The sequence below is a fragment of the Alligator mississippiensis genome, chromosome 4, assembly GCF_030867095.1.
Source record: "Alligator mississippiensis isolate rAllMis1 chromosome 4, rAllMis1, whole genome shotgun sequence".
NCBI lineage: Eukaryota > Metazoa > Chordata > Crocodylia > Alligatoridae > Alligator > Alligator mississippiensis.
Genome location: NC_081827.1, coordinates 126,947,990 through 126,966,691, shown reverse-complemented (window position 1 = coordinate 126,966,691; position 18,702 = coordinate 126,947,990). Strand labels below are relative to the sequence as shown.

Below are 18,702 nucleotides of genomic sequence, written 5' to 3'. Positions count from 1 at the left end.
GGGGGAGGGGGAAACACATACACACACACAAGGGCTGGGGAGACTCTAGCTGCCTTACTCAGCCACACAATAAACACCAGGGCAGGGGGAATTACCACATAGGAGAAAACACACAGGGAAGGCTGCTGAAGCAGTGGAGGGGCTTCGTTTGTTGGAAGACAGTTTAGGAGCCCCTCAGGTCTCCAGCTAGTCATTCAGCAGCAGGTAGGGAAACAAAGCAGGATCGGATGTAGTGAGGCAGTTGTGAGGGAGGGCATGAGCAATCAATCAATTAGAAAGTAGTCCAGTGCAGGTGTGGTATTGAGTGGTGCAAGGTGGTGCAACAGGAAATCTCCCTCTCCCTGAGAGTGGGCAGCAGTGGAACAGACAGCAGCAACAGGAGCAGTGATGGTAGGAGCCATCCAGTTTAGCCACTCAGTGTGTTCTTCTGGTGACAGTGGAGGTGAAGGTGGGGGTTGGCCTGCCAAGGCAGCTGGGGCAGGCAAGACACCTTTAGGCTGTGGCAATGATGGTGGGGGGAAGCCCACAGGCAGTGCAGGCTCCCTCCCCAGGCTATCCTCCAACCGCAGCTTGGTGGCAGGCTGGGCAACAGGCTGGAAACAGGGGTGCAGAACCTGGGGTGGGGTGCAATGCAGTAGGCCCCTCCCCGAGGGAGGGCAGCAACATGCAGCAGAGGATCCCCTCTGTGGGGGGGTGGGGGGAGGGGCAGCAGCAGCCCAAGGAAGGAAGGGGTGCAGCTAACTTACTCCCAAAAGCTCTGAAATGAAGCTAGCAGTAGCCAGAGGCAGGAAAGGTCCTGGCCATCTTCTCCCAGAAGCTCCTGAGACCAAGCTTGCAGCAACCAGTAACAGCCTGGGACGGGAAGGGGCATAGCCAACTTCCTCCCAGAAGCTCCTGAGAGTAAGTAGCCCTGAACTACTTACCAGGGCAGCTGTTTGTATTGACCAGCCAGGACAGGGCAGCTTTTTACATTGCTGGGGCCAGCACAGGTGCTGGCCCCAAGATCTAGCTCCCCCTGGCTGCAGGTCTGGGAGGAGCCAGGCAGGGTTATTTTGCACCAAGTGGCACAACTTGCACCACAACAAAGTGCATGTCTGGGCACATGTGCTGAGGCAAAAAGCCATGGCTCAAATTTGCACCGCTTCTATTTGAGCTGCTTTAAGTGCACATGCCTACATGGAACCAATTGATTATCAAGAGGCTGTGTGAGCTGGTGGCTAGAGCAGGGGAGTGCTATTGCCAGCTGACCACTTCTTTGTCTGTAAAGCAAGTCATTTTGGCTCAGTCTTACACAGGTGATTTAAGAGTGATGTTGTAGCCATGACAGTTCAGAAATTATGCAAGAGGCAAGGATTGCTTAAGATGAAATATTTTATTGGACCAATTATGCAGTTGGGATAAAGTAAGACAGGATTTCATCAGGTGATTTAAGTGTTGTAGTGCTAAGAGTCACAGCCTGCAACTGCAAGGTGCCACTCCGCTTTTTAGAAGTCACAGGATCTAAGTGAGGGCCCAGGCTGCCTGAACAAGGCATGGGAGATGTTAGGTGCCCAAGATGAGAGCCACAGGGTGCATCTACACAAGACATTTACTGTGGAGTTGCCTAATTCGGGCCAAAGCTACCATGGAGCTGAGGATGGCAACCCAAGTAAAAGACAACAAGAAATTGTTTTTTAGATATATTGGGAGTAAAAGGAAGGCCCAGGGAGGAATAGGACCCCTGCTAAATGGGCAGAAACAATTGGTGACAGACAGGGGGGACAAGGCTGAACTCCTCAACGAGTTCTTTACCTCAGTGTTCCTAAGTGAGGGACACAACAAGTCTCTCACTGGGGTTGTAGAGAGGCAGCAGCAAGGCGCCAGACTTCCATATGTAGATCCTGAGGTGGTGCAGAGTCATTTGGAAGAACTGGATGCCTTTAAGTCGGCAGGCCCGTATGAGCTCCATCCAAGGGTGCTGAAGGCACTGGCCGACATCATTGCAGAGCCACTGGCGGGAATATTTGAACGCTCGTGGCGCACGGGCCAAGTCCCGGAGGACTGGAAAAGGGCTAACGTGGTCCTCATTTTCAAAAAGGGGAGGAAGGAGGACCCGGGCAACTATAGGCCAGTCAGTCTCACCTCCATCCTTGGTAAAGTCTTTGAAAAAATTATCAAGGCTCACATTTGTGAGAGCCCAGCAGGGCAAATTATGCTGAGGGGAAACCAGCATGGGTTTGTGGCGGGCAGATCGTGCCTGACCAATCTAGTCTCTTTCTATGACCAGGTTACGAAACGCCTGGACACAGGAGGAGGGGTGGATGTCGTATACTTAGACTTCAGGAAGGCCTTCAACACGGTATCCCACCCCATACTGGTGAACAAGTTAAGAGGCTGTGATGTGGATGACTGCACAGTCCGGTGGGTGGCGAATTGGCTAGAGGGCCGCACCCAGAGAGTCGTGGTGGATGGGTCAGTCTCGACCTGGAAGGGTGTGGGCAGTGGGGTCCCGCAGGGCTCAGTCCTTGGACCGATACTCTTTAATGTCTTCATCAGCGACTTGGACGAGGGAGTGAAACGTACTCTGTCCAAGTTTGCAGACGACACAAAGCTATGGGGAGAAGTGGACACGCCGGAGGGCAGGGAACAGCTGCAGGCAGACCTGGATAGGTTGGACAAGTGGGCAGAAAACAACAGGATGCAGTTCAACAAGGAGAAATGCAAAGTGCTGCATCTAGGGAGGAAAAATGTCCAGCACACCTACAGCCTAGGGAATGACCTGCTGGGTGGCACAGAGGTGGAAAGGGATCTTGGAGTCCAAGTGGACTCCAAGATGAACATGAGCCGGCAGTGTGACAAAGCCATCAGAAAAGCCAATGGCACTTTATCGTGCATCAGCAGTTGCATGACGAATAGGTCCAAGGAGGTGATACTTCCCCTCTATCGGGCGCTGGTCAGACCGCAGTTGGAGTACTGCATGCAATTCTGGGCGCCACACTTCAAGAAGGATGCGGATAACCTGGAGAGGGTCCAGAGAAGGGCAACTCGTATGGTCAAGGGCCTGCAGACCAAGCCCTAGGAGGAGAGACTAGAGAAACTGGACCTTTTCAGCCTCCGCAAGAGAAGGTTGAGAGGCGACCTTGTGGCTGCCTTTAAGTTCATCACGGGGGCACAGAAGGGAATTGGTGAGTATTTATTCACCAAGGTGCCCCTGGGGGTTACAAGAAACAATGGCCACAAGCTAGCAGAGAGCAGATTTAGATTGGACATTAGGAAGAACTTCTTCACAGTTCGAGTGGCCAAGGTCTGGAACGGGCTCCCAAGGGAGGTGGTGCTCTCCCCTACCCTGGGGGTCTTCAAGAGGAGGTTAGATGAGTATCTAGCTGGAGTCATCTAGACCCAGCACTCTTTCCTGCTTATGCAGAGGGTCGGACTCGATGATCTATTTAGGTCCCTTCCGACCCTAACATCTATGAATCTATGAATCTATGATTTAGCTCCACAGTAAAGTCTCATCCTCTACATGTGTGGCCCTATTAGGCCGCAGTAAACTAATTAACTCCACTGTAGGTTAGTACTGGTAACTACAAGTACTATCCAGCAGCAGCATTATTTAGTGCATAGCAATATACATGTAGGTCGGGGCGGGCAATTATTTCGGATGCAGGGCCGCTTACTGAGTTTTGGCAAGGCTTCGAGGGCCGCATGACAGGCAGCCAGGGGCAGATAAATATTAACTTTCTAAAATTTTTAAGGGCCCTGCAGGCCAGATAGAATGGCCTGGCGGGCCACATCTGGCTCACAGGCCGCATTTTGCCCACCCCTGATGTAGATGCTGACAGAGCTGGCTAGATGAGGGTGCTTCAGTGTGGGAGCTACCTGCAGGCTAGCCCCTCACTGGAGTATCCTCATGCCTCAGCCAGCCCCTCTGCAGCATGTTGAGCTGGGCCAGAGCAGCTCTGGGCTGGCAAGCTGATCCCCCAGGCTCCCTGCCAGCTGGGGCTGCTCCAACCAAGCTCAATATGCCGCAGTTCTGGGCACACATATAAACACGGTGCCCAAGAGCAATAAAATCTGGTATATATTGTGCTGGAGTTTATTGCCTCACATTAATTTCACATGTAGACATGCCTACAGAAGCCAACGTGTTGAGCAAGGAACTAACTGGGCTCATCAAGAAGAAATTCTGAGAGAAGGTGGGCTTGTTAAACCTTATCCTTTCTGGGTCTTAGGCACTAGGGCTGTGCAAAATGGCTGTGTTTCGATTCGGTTTCAGATTCAGCTGTTTCGGAGGACAGTGATTCATTTCAGTGTTTCAGATCACTGTCCTGTTCCACTGCTCCACTGAATCTCCTTCAAATCTATTTTGAATGGGCTGCAAGCTTCACACAGCTTTACTGCCCAACCAGGCTGCAGGGCCCAAGTGGGGAGCAGAATGGGGCCATGGATGGCTCGTCTCGGGGATGGGGAGGGCCACTGCCCTCCATGCAGGCAAGGAGACCCCTGCACAGATTTTTGATCCCTGTCACGCCGTGTCATGGGGCAGGAAAGCAGCTCAGAGCAGTGAGCAAGCTTGCTGGTCCTTGCCATGTGACTTGCTTCTGCAAGGAGCAGAGATCTGTGCTGGAGGTCTCCTAGCCACCACTGCCGGCCCTGTGCTGCCCCAGCGATGTAGGGGTGTGCGGGGCAAGCAGCAGCCATGAGGAGACCCCAGCGCTGTTCTTAGCTCCCTGTGGGGCTGAGTCATGTGGCAGGGAGCAGCACTAACCTGCTGAGTGACATGGCTCTGCAGGGAGCAGAGATCCGTGCCAGGTGTCTGCTCAGTGCCACTGCCTGCCCAAGATCTCTGCTCCTTGCAGAGCCAGGTTGTGTGACAGGGACCAACACTACCCTGCCACATGACCTGGCTCCACAGGGAGCAGAGATCCATGCTGGGGTCTCCTCACCACCGCTGCCCATCCCGTGCAGCCCCGTGTCTTCAGGACAGTGTGGGGCAGGCAGCGGTGGTGAGGAGACCACCAGCACGGATCTCTGCTCCCTGTGAAGCCAAGGCACACGGCAGGGCAGCAGCATACAGATGTTTCCCTGCAAGCCTGGCTCCAAAACACCAAAATTTTCCAAAACATTTCTGATACATTTTGGATGCCTCGTTCTGTTTCAGAGATGTTTCAGAGCCTTCCATTTCAATTCAGAGTCGGCATTTCAGGCACTGAAACAATGCAAAACACCTCTGAAATGAAATGGATGCTGAAATTTTGCACAGCCCTATTAGGCACCTTACTTTAGGCTGTAGGGAAGTAGCCATATCCACTTGGAATTCACAATGGTCACCCATCATTAGGCACTTAAGAAAAATCAAGGAGGGACATATACTTTATTTCAAATGGCAGGAGAATATAAAAATGCCACTAACACTATTTTGTCCAGTTTTGAGCCCCACACTTCCAGAAAGATGTGGACAGATTAGAAAAAGCCCACTGCAGAACAATAAAAAATTATTAGGATCCTGAGACGTAAGATTTATGAGGAAAGGCTGAGAGATCTAAGGTTATTTAGTCTGAAGAAGAGAAGACTGAGGGGAGATTTGATAATCTTCAAATACCTGAAGGGCAATTATAGAGAGGATGGAGATAAGCTTCAAGAAGGATGTGGACAGTTTGGAAAGAGTTCAGCTCAGAGCAACAAAAATGTTCAGATGCCTGGGAAACAATATGTATAAGAAAAGGCTGAAAAAGCTGTGGTCATAAGGGACAGGACTGGAAGGGATGGCCTCAAGCTTTGGCAAGAGAAATGTAGGTCAGAGATCAGGAGGGACTTTCTATGATTGTGGTCCAGCATTAGAACAGCCTACCTAGAGAACTGTGGAATCTCCATTCTTGGAAGCTTTCAAGAGCAGGCTTGACAGACACTTGACTGGGTTGTTTTAGTCAGTGATAATCCTGCCTTTAACATGAGATAGACCAAATGACCTTGTGAGGTCCCTTCCAGCCCTAGTTTCCTATGATCCTTTGATCCTAACTCTCATTGTGCTTATTCTCTAGCCTAGTGAAGAGCTGAAACGCTAGCTTTCACTGCATCTGTATCTTATCATGTGTATGTGTAGCACCTAATAGGGCTATCTCCACCAAGACTTTATTGTAATGCAAAATTAATAATAATAATAATAATAATAATAATAATGGAGACCACAAGCAAGAGGGGGAAAAAACCAAGGATCTTGAATATTAGAGTATTATGATATATATGTCATTTGGTAATAACGTAAAGCTATTGCAATAGCAAGACTTGTCAGAAAGGCTTTAAAACTAGACACAGAAAAAGGGATCAGAAGAAGGAGGTCTTTTCCTTGTAAAAAAGAACCTGGCACTATATTCTACTGCATATGAAAGACTTAACTCCAGCTGGTGACAGAAAACACAGGCTATCTCAATTAAAAAAAAAAAGATTAACACTATCTCCAGTTTTTGCAAACAGTGTGGAAAAAATCCAAGGTGACCTAGCAGTGATGGTAAACTCATGGGATATGTGATTTCCAGGGGAAAAATGTATCAGAATGAATCTCATAGGTGGAATGATAGCATGGTGTATACAAGTTATCTTTGAAGGACAGAAAAGAAACCAGGTAAAAGGCAACAGCCATGGATTCAACTCTCAGTTTGCCTCTTTCCATTGCAGGTAAAGGATTCATAGTTCCATCTTGACTCATCTCAACTTATTAATTTCTTGTTGTGTATGGGTATATTCAGATCTTTTAGAAGTCTTCATCTGCTATGTACTGGATGCTTGTTTTAATAAGGAAGAATTCTGCAAGTCAGCTGTATTTCCCCTCTGTATTTCCCCCACCTGACTTATGGACCTTCTAATAACCAGAGCGCCCCAAGGGATGACGAGGACGAATGGTCACAAACTACTACAAGATCGTTTCAGGCTGGACATAAGGAAGAATTTCTTTACTGTCCGAGGCCCCAAGGTCTGGAACAGCCTGCCACCGGAGGTTGTTCAAGCGCCTTCATTGAACACCTTCAAGATGAAACTGGATGCTTATCTTGCTGGGATCCTATGACCCCAGCTGACGTCCTGCCCTTTGGGCGGGGGGCTGGACTCGATGATCTTCCGAGGTCCCTTCCAGCCCTAATGCCTATGAAACCTATGAATAATGTAAAATTAGTAATGGTTTTTCTCTATGGATTTAGGTGTTGTTGTTAATGCAAATTAGGACAAATTGGTCACAGGTTGTTTTTTGGTCTAAGAAAGACAATCACTTTGAACAAGTGTTTGGAGAAGGTGGAAATCAATGGGAGTCAGGTACCAATATAGGAGGTAGAGAAAAGAAGGGGTGAAATTACTTTGCAGAGCTGGCTTTAAAAGTTTTCAGGTTTTATTTCAAATTAAACTCTTAGCAATTTCAACCAACTGAATCAATAGCTTTAAAAAAAACCCCTCATATTGTACTTATTCACCTGACATGGAAAATAGCAGTATGTTGATTGCAACAGGGGGCCACCCCAGGGCCAGGTCTCATATTAGCCCACCCACCTGTCTAGGGCAGTCTGCCCCATCTCACCTGCCACAACTTGATGTAACATTAGATATTATAAGCGGGAGGCTTCCCATTCACTGCTTCAATGTAAGGGGGCACTATCTACAGCTTCGTACTTCCCCTACAACCATGGCCCATGCCATGCAGATGACATCCAGCACAGATAAGGAAGTTGTGCTATGCTCTGACTTGAGGCTGGGCCCAACTCAGCACACTGTTAGGCCTCTCTTGCACTGCTCTGTTCCAGGCCTCACACATACAGCCCCCCTCTCACTGGGGCCTCTACCACTCCTTCTGCTCTCACCAGGCTTCTCCTACTCTTGCCCTTTACTAGGCCTCATTCACGTCACCCTGCTGCCTTAAGCAACCATGTGGGCCATCAGGTTTGTCTCTTCACTCCTTAGCTGGCCCTGCAGCCTTTTGGGCCTCTACCATGACCCTCATCTGCACGGTGTCTGGGCAATTCACCAAACAGTGGGTTGACTTGGCTCCTGGCCCCTCATCGGGTAACTCAACTCACAGATTGCCTAATTAGGGCCAATTACTTGCCCCTTCTACTCATGACTTCCTCTGAGCCTCCTTGCTTGACATTCACCCCCATCTCTCTGGGGCCTCAACACTCACCCCCATCTCTGGGGCCTCTGGGGTCAAACACTCCTGCCTCATGGGGCTCAGGTGCCACTATAGGTGGGCCTGGCCCCCCTAACCTCATAATTACTCACTGAGGCATGGGAGCCAGGGTTACAAGGCACCCTTACCCACCTTTTACTGGGGAGATAACTGGCCTGGCATTTCTGGGGGACTATTCCACCACGAACAGCCCCACCAGGCCACCCATCCCCGGCAGAATGCAGTTTTCAGTCATACCCAGGACCAGGAACCTCCTGCCATCCCCATAGCTCCTGCCCTTAACTCCAAGATGTTCTGAGCAGCAGCTCAGCCAGGTGTTGGTCTCTTGGGTGCAGGCAGCAGACTGCTGCCTCTGCCCTGTGGCCTAGCCTTAAAATGGCCACCTTATCAGGGCTGGCCTGCACCTACCAGCTGCTCTCAGCTCTTAAAGTGGCAGGCACTGCCACATTGATTCATCAATGTCAGTTGCTCATGAAAAGATCTCTCTTCTGATTCTGATGTATACACTTCAATTCAGAATATTTCTCACATCAGTTAGAATCATGGTCAAAAGATAGGATGTTTTCCATTTCCCTTTCTTGTTCTTGTTGGTCTTTGTCACAAGCTTGGCATTTAATTATTCTGGTGCCCCTGTCACCTGCCAAAAACAGAAGCAGATGATCATAGTTTGGAGCAGAAGCTGGAGTTTTCATTCCTTGATTAGCTAATCTTTCACCACAGGTTAGTCAAATGGCCACCTAGTCAGAGTACACAATGTCAAAGAAAGTGTCAGGGAATGACAAAAGGGTAATAGTGGAATGAAGGAAATATAACTGATGTATTATTAATATTCTGGAATAAATATATGAAAAGTAGGGCTGTGCGAAGCTTTGGGTGGTGATTCGATTCGGAGGAGATTCGGCCTGATTTGGTGGCTGAATCTCTGAATCCGAATCAAATCAGGGGACCAATTTAAAGGTCCAAATTGATTCAAAGCTCTCTGAATCTTTGGAAAAGATTTGGAGAGCTTTGATGATCTGGGCAGTCCCCAGTGGTTGCAGCAGGGAGCTGCAACCAACTCTGAGCTGGTAAGTACTCGGGCGGGGGAGGGGACCATGGTGAGACCCCTGCCAGCCCCTCCGACCACTCGCTCACCCCTGCATGGCTGCCCCTGCCAGTTCCAGCTCCCAGTACATTTTAAAAAATCCCCAGCTCACTGGGTGCTGCTGGGGGTGATCCCTGCTGCCCCCCACTGCTCTGCACTGCATGGGGGGCTCTGCACAAGATCTGTGACCCCCCTAATCCCCCAGCCCCACCATGGGTGCCCCACCCAGGCCAGCTCCAGCCCTTTAAGAAAAAAAAGCCAAGAAAGGCCCAGGACTCACAGCTCCTGCAGCAGCCTTGGGGCTTCAGGGGCTCATGCAGAGCCCCCCCATGTGGTGTGGGGCAGTGGGGATTGGCCCCTGCTGGCAGGAGCGGTGAGTCCAGGGGGGTCTTCAGTTTTTTTTTCTTAAAGGGCTGGAGCTGACCCTGGCAGGGCACCCACGTTGGGGCTGGGAGAGTGGAGGGGGGGTTGGGGGCTCATGTAGAGCCTCCCATGCAGCGTGGGACAGTGGGGGGAAGTGAGGATCACCGCCTGCCCAGCAGCACCCACTGAGCTGGGGCTTTTTTTTTAACAAGTGCTGGGACCTGGGGTGGGTGGGGCAGCCAATGGCAGGGCTGGGAGAAGGGCAGGGGATGGGCCTGGCTGATTCGGAGATTCGGCAGCAGAATCAGAGTCAGCTAAATTGAATCAAGACAGTGATTCGAATCACCAAATCAAATCACTGTCCCCTGAATCAACTGAATCTGAATCCAATGTGAATACTAGCCACTCCACACAGTCCTAATGCAAAGTACCAGGGAAGTGCAGTGTTTTAATTGAACAATGATGGCCAACTGCTGCAATACCTATAGACCAATCAGTCTGATATCTGTCCCTGGAAAAAATCCTGGAGAAAATTGTCAAGGGACCCATCAATGCCAGACTAACGGAAGGAAAGCTTCTGAATGCCAGCCAACATATCTTTGTGACTGGCAGGTCTTTCCTGCCCAACCTCATCTCCTTCTATGACCAGGTAACATATGCCAGGGACAAGGGAGATTATATGGATGTCATATATCTGGACTTCAAGAAGGCCTTTGACTGAGCTCCCTATGATGTCCTCATGGTTAAGCTGGGGACTTGTGGCCTTGATCATCATATGGTCCAACGTCTAGGCAACTGGCTATGGGGTCAGACCCAAAGAGTACTAGTTTAAGGGAGCAAATCAATGTGTCGCAGGATTACCAGTGGAGTCCCTCAGGACTTAGTACTCAATGATCTAGATTTGGGAGTCAGATGTGAACTGGCCACGTTCATGGATGATACCAAATTATGGGGGAGGGCCATCACACTACAGGACAGGCTGGGAATACAGGCCGACTTGGATGCAGTCTCAAGGTGGGTTGACCAAAACCAGATGGCCTTCAATGCAGAGAAATGCAAGGTGCTGCACCTTGGTAGGAAGAACCCTCAGCATACTTACAGGCTTGGCAGTGCTACACTTGCTAGCACCATGACCGAAAGGGACGTGGGGGGGTCTTGATTGACCACAAGAAGAATATGAGCCATGAATGTGATGTGGTGGTGGGCAAAGCTAACCAAACTCTGGCATGCATCATAGATTCATAGATTCGTAGATGTTAGGGTCGGAAGGGACCTCAATAGATCATCAAGTCCGACCCCCTGCATAAGCAGGAAAGAGTGCTGGGTCTAGATGACCCCAGCTAGATACTCGTCTAACCTCCTCTTGAAGACCCCCAGGGTAGGGGAGAGCACCACCTCCTTTGGGAGCCCGTTCCAAACCTTGGCCACTCGAACTGTGAAGAAGTTCTTCCTAATGTCCAGTCTAAATCTGCTCTCTGCTAGCTTGTGGCCATTGTTTCTTGTAACCCCCGGGGGCGCTTTGGTGAATAAATCCTCACCAATTCCCTTCTGTGCCCCCGTGATGAACTTATAGGCAGCCACAAGGTCGCCTCTCAACCTTCTCTTGCTGAGGCTGAAGAGGTCCAGTTTCTCTAGTCTCTCCTCGTAGGGCTTGGTCTGCAGGCCCTTGACCATACGAGTGGCCCTTCTCTGGACCCTCTCCAGGTTATCTGCATCCTTCTTGAAGTGTGGTGCCCAGAATTGCATGCAGTACTCCAACTGCGGTCTGACCAGTGCCCGATAGAGGGGAAGTATCACCTCCTTGGACCTATTCATCATGCATCTGCTGATGCACGATAAAGTGCCATTGGCTTTTCTGATGGCTTTGTCACACTGCCGGCTCATGTTCATCTTGGAGTCCACTAGGACTCCAAGATACCTTTCCACCTCTGTGCCACCCAGCAGGTCATTCCCTAGGCTGTAGGTGTGCTGGACATTTTTCCTCCCTAGGTGCAGCACTTTGCATTTCTCCTTGTTGAACTGCATCCTGTTGTTTTCTGCCCACTTGTGCAACCTATCCAGGTCTGCCTGCAGCTGTTCCCTGCCCTCCGGTGTGTCCACTTCTCCCCAAAGCTTTGTGTCATCTGCAGACTTGGACAGAGTACATTTGACTCCCTCGTCCAAGTCGCTGATGAAGACATTAAAGAGTATCGGTCCAAGGAATCCACCTATGCATCTCAAGCAAAACCAGGGAAATCATCCTCCTGCTTTACTCGGCCCTGGTGAGACCACAGCTAGGGTACTTAATGCAATATTGGGCCCCCCAATTGAGGAAGGATGTAGAGAAGCTTGAGAGAGTCCAGAGGAGAGCCACTCATATGATCCAAGGCCTGAAGGGAAGGCCGTACAAAGAGAGGCTGAGGGATGTGGGACTCTTCAGTCTGGAGAAGAGAAGTCTCAGGGGGGACTTGGTGGCAGCCTACAATTTCATAAGAGGGGTACATCAGGACCTGGGAGAACACCTGTTCACCAGAGTTCCCTGAGGGATAACAAGGTCTAATGGCCATAAACTCCAGGAAGGCCAGTTTAGACTGGATATAAGAAAAAAGTTCTTTATGAGGTGTGTGTCCAGAGTATGGAACAAACTCCCCCCAGAGGTGGCGCAAGCACCTACCCTGGACTCCTTCAAAAAACTGCTGGATTTATTTCTTGCTGGAATCACTTGATCCCAGCCGACTTCCCGCCTATGGCGGGGGGATGGACCCTATGATCTCGTGAGGTCCTTTCCAGGCCCTAATGTCTATGAAATCTATGAAAACACTGTATTTCAAGAGTATTTTTCACTTGAAATTGAAAAAAGAATTCAGCTCCATTTTTGCTAATGCCCTTCTCTGCGTGCATTTGCTTTCCATGAATGGTAAAGTGGTTGAGTTGCTCTGGGGAGCTAAAAGTACAAAGTTATGCTGTATTTATCAAATGTTGACAATATTTTGAGCAAATTTATATGAAGGGGAAAAGTGAAAATTATGTTGAAAATGTATGGCTGCTTTCTTTGGCTATATGTTTAATCTTGCACTAGAAATCTAATATTTTGTCAGGTGTGGTTTGACTGAAGGGTGTGATACATTAGGCAAAGCCATTTTCTGGAGCCCTGAAATGGAGTTTTAAACAAGTCACCCAAAAATGTATCATACCCTTTGTAACTACAACTCTTCAGGCACTTCCAAGCACTTTGTCTTAAAGTGGCAAGAGAATATTTGATATATTTTAGTTCAGGGGTGGGCAATTATTTCAGGCGGAGGGCCGCTTACTGAGTTTTGGCAAGCCATCAAGGGCTGCATGACAGGTAGCCAGGGGCAGATAAATTTAATTTTCTAAATTTTTAGGGGCCCTGTGGGCTCGATAGAATGGCCTGGCAGGTCTCAGCCAGCCCATGGGCCGCATTTTGCTCAGCCGGGGGGGAGGCATGATGAGGTGCGGCTCACTCCAGGCAGAAGTGGGTAAGCAGTAGCAGGGCATGGCCCCTACTCCCACTGCTGCCACACCCACAGTCCCCACTCCCAGTGCTGCTGCACCCACATCCTGTACCCCCTGACCTAGCTGGGCAAGCAGCAGCAGGGCATAGCCCACCGCTTGCCCAGCCAGGGTGGGGGGACACAGGATGCAGGCACAGCAGCGCTGGGAGTGGGGGCTCTGCCCTGCTGCTGCTTGCCCCCTTTCACCCAGAGTGAGCCGCACCTGTATCATGCCCCCCTACCCACCCCAGCTGGGCAAGTGGCACCAGGGCATAGCCCTCATTCCCAGCACTGCCGCTCCCATATTCCATGCCCCCCTGGGCAAATAGCAGGCTATGCATCGTGTGCTGCCAATGCAGTGGCCGTAGCTCTTGACAGCAGCCATAGCATCAACGTAATGGTAGGTTTCTTTGCAAGTAGTTGGAAACTTTGGAGGGAGTGAGTGGTTACATGACTTCCTTCAATACCGCAAACCTTCTGAACTTCATCACATTTCATTTCAGAGCCACAACCAAAAGTCCAAGGGCAGCAGGATGCTGGATATCAGATCCAACACCCAGGGTGTGCAGCATCCTGGATGATATTTAGGTAATATGTCCCACCAACCTTCTGTGTGTGTGTGTGTGGGGGGGGAAGCGGGAGCAAAAGTCCATTTTTTCAACTGTGCACCAAAACCCCCTACTCTTCCTCTTCTTCCCTTTTCCTCCCTCCTCACAGAAAACTTTCATGGGCAGAACTTGCTGGGGACAGCAAGCAGCCCACAGCCCAATGAAGAGAGTAGAGTGCTGAACCCACTTTTTTTTTTTTTTACATTTTGTATTTATTTTATTTTAATATTTTGAAGTTGTATATAGTTATTATTGTTGCTGCAGTGTTTTGAGTAAAGTGTTTTATTCCGTTCTATAAATGTGTCATGCTTTCTTGGGGATGGTTGGGTTGGTTTTTGGAGACCGCACCCATGGTGCGGATGCTGTGCTTGGGGCGGGGGGGGGGGGGGAGGGGTTTAGTCATGGCATTCTTGCAAAGAGTTGCAAAAAGTTGCAGGGTGGACTATTATTGGCGGGAAGGAAGGTCAAATGTTTGTTAAGTGGTAGCTAGGGTGCAGTGCAGCCAGCATGTCTTGTAAGAAAAAAGACTAAACAACCAGCAGCAAGCAGGCAATCTGCAAAACTTATCCATGCATGGACCTCCCAGGGCCTTTAGCAAGTCTTTAAAGGCAATTTAGTAAGCCTTTAAAATGCATTATAATGCATATGATATGGTCGCCGAGGGGGGTGGGGGGGGTTAGGGTTCACACCTGCTGTTGCAGCTCCAAAACAGCTTCTTTTTTTCTTTGCAGGCTGCACTGTTATGGGAGGTGCGATGCAAAAATGATTTTTTTTTAATGCTTTCTTTGCAATGCAACATTTGCTTTACAAAATCCTGCATGCAGCACCTTTCAGAGCTGGGTTTGCAGATGCATCCTTCCACCGTCCCACCCCTTGGGGGTGCAAACCCGCTCCCGCCCTGCAGAGAGCTCATCAGATTTTGTTCAGGATTGCTTTGTCCTCCCTTGCCATATCTCTCCTCTTAACCTTCTCAAAAGACAGGGAGAGTGTGAGAGGAAAACAAAGAGCAGCACTCCCAAGGCAGCCCAGGGTAATCTCTTCAGCTACCTCTAGGCCTCTCCAGAATCAAGTGTATTCAGTAAGAACTTCTTTTCATCCAATTCAAGAAATTTTTGATACCTCCTTCTCATATACTAGGTATTGGCATGTCCTCATCAGATGTGTCTCAGCTAAGCAAGGAGCTGCTAGTTAGCCAAGGCCATAGTTTCAAAAATTACTCTGCTCCCTATAGAGAGGCCAGAAGTGTACTCACTCCTGTCCCAGCCAGCTGCAAACCACTCCCTCCGACCCACCCCTCCACCGCCTCCCAGTTCCATGCCCTGAAATGAAGCAGGAGCAAGTACAAATCAGAATTTTTTGTTCTTCATCTTTATTTTTTTCATAATAAATTGAATTGCAATCAATTCACTTAAGAAATCACAATAAAGCTAAAACAGTATAGACTTCTTTTTTACTCAACAATGCTGCTCAAACATTTTTTTACACTAAAGCCATTGCCACCAAATGCAATACAATAGGATTAAACACCAGTTCGCAATATGCTCCCATGGTCCCTTGAGTAATCCCTTGATATGATATGGATGGGTTAAGGGGGGGCCCCAACCATGGTCACAAAGGGGGCCCCCTAAGGTGGGGGCCTCCAGGCACAGTTGGGGCTCCCTCAGGTGCAGATGAATGGTCCAACTCAGCTGGCTGGCTGAGTCAGGCTATGCTATGCACTGTCCGTGTCAGTCACATTGTAACTTTGGAATCTTTCCTGGGCACAAAGCTTACCTGGGTGCGGGAGAGGGATGGAGAGAAGCATGGGCAGAGGACAGAAATAATCCATTCATTTTCTACCCCCTCTTAATTTTTTTGGCCCCCATGCCACCTATAGTATATGTCCTCTCCCTCCACACCCATGTACCTTCCTGTCTTCCCGCCCCCCACCCCGGTGTACCCTCCTCAGATGGGGGGGGGGAGGGGGATTTTTACTATTATTTATTTATTTAAAATCTTCCTTCCTTCTGCAAGTCAGAGAAGAAAATCAAGGAGACAGAAACCTCCCTCAAGGAGACAGAGTGGTGGGTGAGTGTCAGAAGACATGTACCCCAATCTGAATTTGCTGATACATGACAAGATGCCTCAGCTTCTGCCACTGCAGTGGTCAAAGCTAGCCAGGAGGAAGGTGAAAGGTGAGAGGTGTAAGGCAGAGAGCAAGCAAAGCAACCAAGAAGAAGGCCTCCGCAATTTAGAGGAGAAACTCAAACTTCCTTAGTGGAAGGCACCACTTGTGACCCAAGCCCCCTGCCACTGCAGTGGTCATAGCTCATGAGCACAGCTTCCTTTGTGACCAGCAGCAACTCCAAAGATATAATTGTGCAAAGGAGAGGTGTAAGGTAGAAAGCAATGGGGCAAGAAGCCTACTACCTAGAATGTGGTGGTGTTGGCCAGCAACCAAGAAGAAGGTTTGCAAGGGAGAGGAGTAAGGAACAGAGAGGTGTAAGGCACAGGGCAAGTGCTGATGCTCGCACCAAAGCCTGTGAAGAAGCCTCAGCTTCTGGTACTGCAGTGGTCCTGGCTCCCAAAGGGAAGGGCAGGAAGCAGGTACAGTTTTCTCCACATAGAAAGAAGCTCTCCCTCAGCAAGGATTCCAAAGTTATAAGGGTGCAACAGAGAGGTGTAAGGCACAGGGCAAGTGGGGTGAAGAGCCTACTACCCAGAACACAGAGGTCTTGGCCAGCAACCAAGAAGAAGGTTTGCAGGGGAGAGGAGTAAGGAATGGAGAGATGCAAGGCACAGGGCAAGTGCTGATGCTCTCACCAAAGCATGTGAAGAAGCCTCAGCTTCTGCCACTGAAGTGGTCATGGCTCCCAAGGCGAAGGGCACAAAGCAGGCAGGGTTTTCACCACCCAGCAAGAAGCTTTACATATTCCAAAGTTAGAAGGGTACAATGGAGAGGTGTAAGGAACAGAGAGAGGTAAGGCAGAGGGCAAGTGGGGTGAAGAGATCTTGGTCAGCAACCAAGAAGAAGGCCTCCACAATTCAGAGGAGAAACTCAAGCTGCAGCTTCTTTAGTGGAAGGCACTCTCTGCGACCCAAGCCCTCTGCCACTGCAGTGGTCATAGCTCCTGACCACAGCTTGCTTTGTGGCCAGCAACAATTCTAAGTTACAAGGGAAGAAAACCTCCACAATTAAAATATTACATAAAAGGGATGCTTCAGCAGTACTTGTGGCCAGTAACCAGGAGGAAAAAGTAATACAAGTTCAGGAACCAGATTCAGGAACCAGGAGATGGGCATTTCCCAAGAGGCATGGAGGGTGGGTGCCTTACACTCAGAATCTTCTTTCTCATCATAAGGAACTTAAATTATAAGTCAGAGGGCAAGCGGGGTGAAGAGCCTACTACCAGAACACAGAGGTCATAGCTAACCAGGAGGGCAAGAAGACTATATTAAGTGTTATATCATATAGGGTCATAGCTCAGGAGCAAAGCTTGCTGTGTTGTCAGCAATAATTCGAAAGTTATAAGGGTGTAACAGAGGTAGGTGCAGAGGTGGGCAAGTGTGGTGAAGGGCTAACAGGCCTGGGCCTACTACCCACACCCCAGGAGGGAATTTGCCAGAGGCCTTGGCCAGCACCCAAGAAGCAACCCTCCACATTTGTGGCCAGCAGCAATCCTCTAATTACAATTCCATAATATGCTGATTAGCAAACAGGGCCACCAACCAGGAGGAGGGTGAGAATAATATGAAATGGATCTGCAGAACTTGTGTAACTCTTACCATAACCGAGATGATGCTTGGGCCAAAGCCTGCAAAGAAAGCCTCCACAATTCAAGTATTACACAAAGTGGAAGCCTCAGCAGTACTTGTGGCCAGCAACCAGGAGCAGGAAGTAAGACAAGTTCAGGAACCAGGAGGTGGGCATTTCCTTCACCACCACCACCCTATGGGGAAAGAGGCAGGGAGGATGGGTGCATAATCATCTGCCTTACACTCAGTATCTGTTTTCCCATCATAAGGAATCAAACTGTAATTATAAGTCTATATATAACAGAAATATATATAACAGAAGTCTATATCTTACATTGGCTACATATGTATGGTGGAGGTCCAGAATGCGTGTGATGTGTGAAGGGTGATAAAGCAGATCTATCTGCTTTGAAATGCTGTGATAAGCAATTGAACCATTACAATCCATTACTAAATCATCATTAATATTACTATTACTATAAACTCTTATTAATATATTACTACTGGAATTAATAGCTGCCTCCTATTATTAGTATTACCTGTTATTATAAGTCTATATCAGGCAGGATGAAAGTCAACTATGATTATTATGCATAATAGTTCAGTTATTGAGAGAATGAATCCTGAAAGAAGTATTGTCATCCTCTTCATTTTCTTTCTGTCTTCCTTTCTCTTTGTGCCTCTTGTCACACCAACAGGAATTGATCAGCCTGCAGCTAGCAGTGGAAAGGGATTGAAAAACTGGAGGAAGGGAGGATTAATAGAACATAGGAATTTGTATTGGTGCCTCTTGTGCACCTCAAGTACCTTCCTTCACACCCCTAAAATTCCACCAGCACTGTTTACAATAAATTTGAACTAAACAATGCATCCCCCACCCAACCAGAGCTGACCCGATCAGGGTGCAAGGCAGTGGTGCACTGATGGCATGGCCACCCTGGTACAGATGCAAAAGGGGCACTATTGGCAGGTGCAAAAGGGGCACCACCACTCTGTGCTGCTGGCATCTCCCCCACCCACCCCTGCACTGTTGAAGCTGCTGCAGATGAGGTCTTGTCCAGGGCGGGAGCAAGGTTGGAAGTACCCTGGGCTTGCCCCCTGTGCCCCAGAGACCAACATTACACCACTGGTGCAGGGCCTTGGGCAAATCAACACCCCCCCCCCCCACGCAGAGCCCATCCCATGTGCCGCAGCAGTGGGGGAGGGGAGCTGGTGAGTGTCCAGATGCAAGGCTGGCAGCGGCACTGAGGAGTTGACCCATCTGTTCCA

At 49.2% G+C, this 18,702-nt stretch overlaps 1 long non-coding RNA gene across 1 annotated transcript; it reads left to right on the top strand.

Annotated features, from left to right (window-relative positions):
- The first annotated feature begins 304 nt into the window (after nt 1–304).
- On the top strand, nt 305–13,965 carry LOC132249858 (uncharacterized). Its single transcript, XR_009461346.1, has 3 exons — nt 305–390; nt 13,594–13,678; nt 13,808–13,965. It is a non-coding gene; the product is annotated as an uncharacterized LOC132249858 (long non-coding RNA).
- The last annotated feature ends 4,737 nt before the right edge of the window (nt 13,966–18,702 follow it).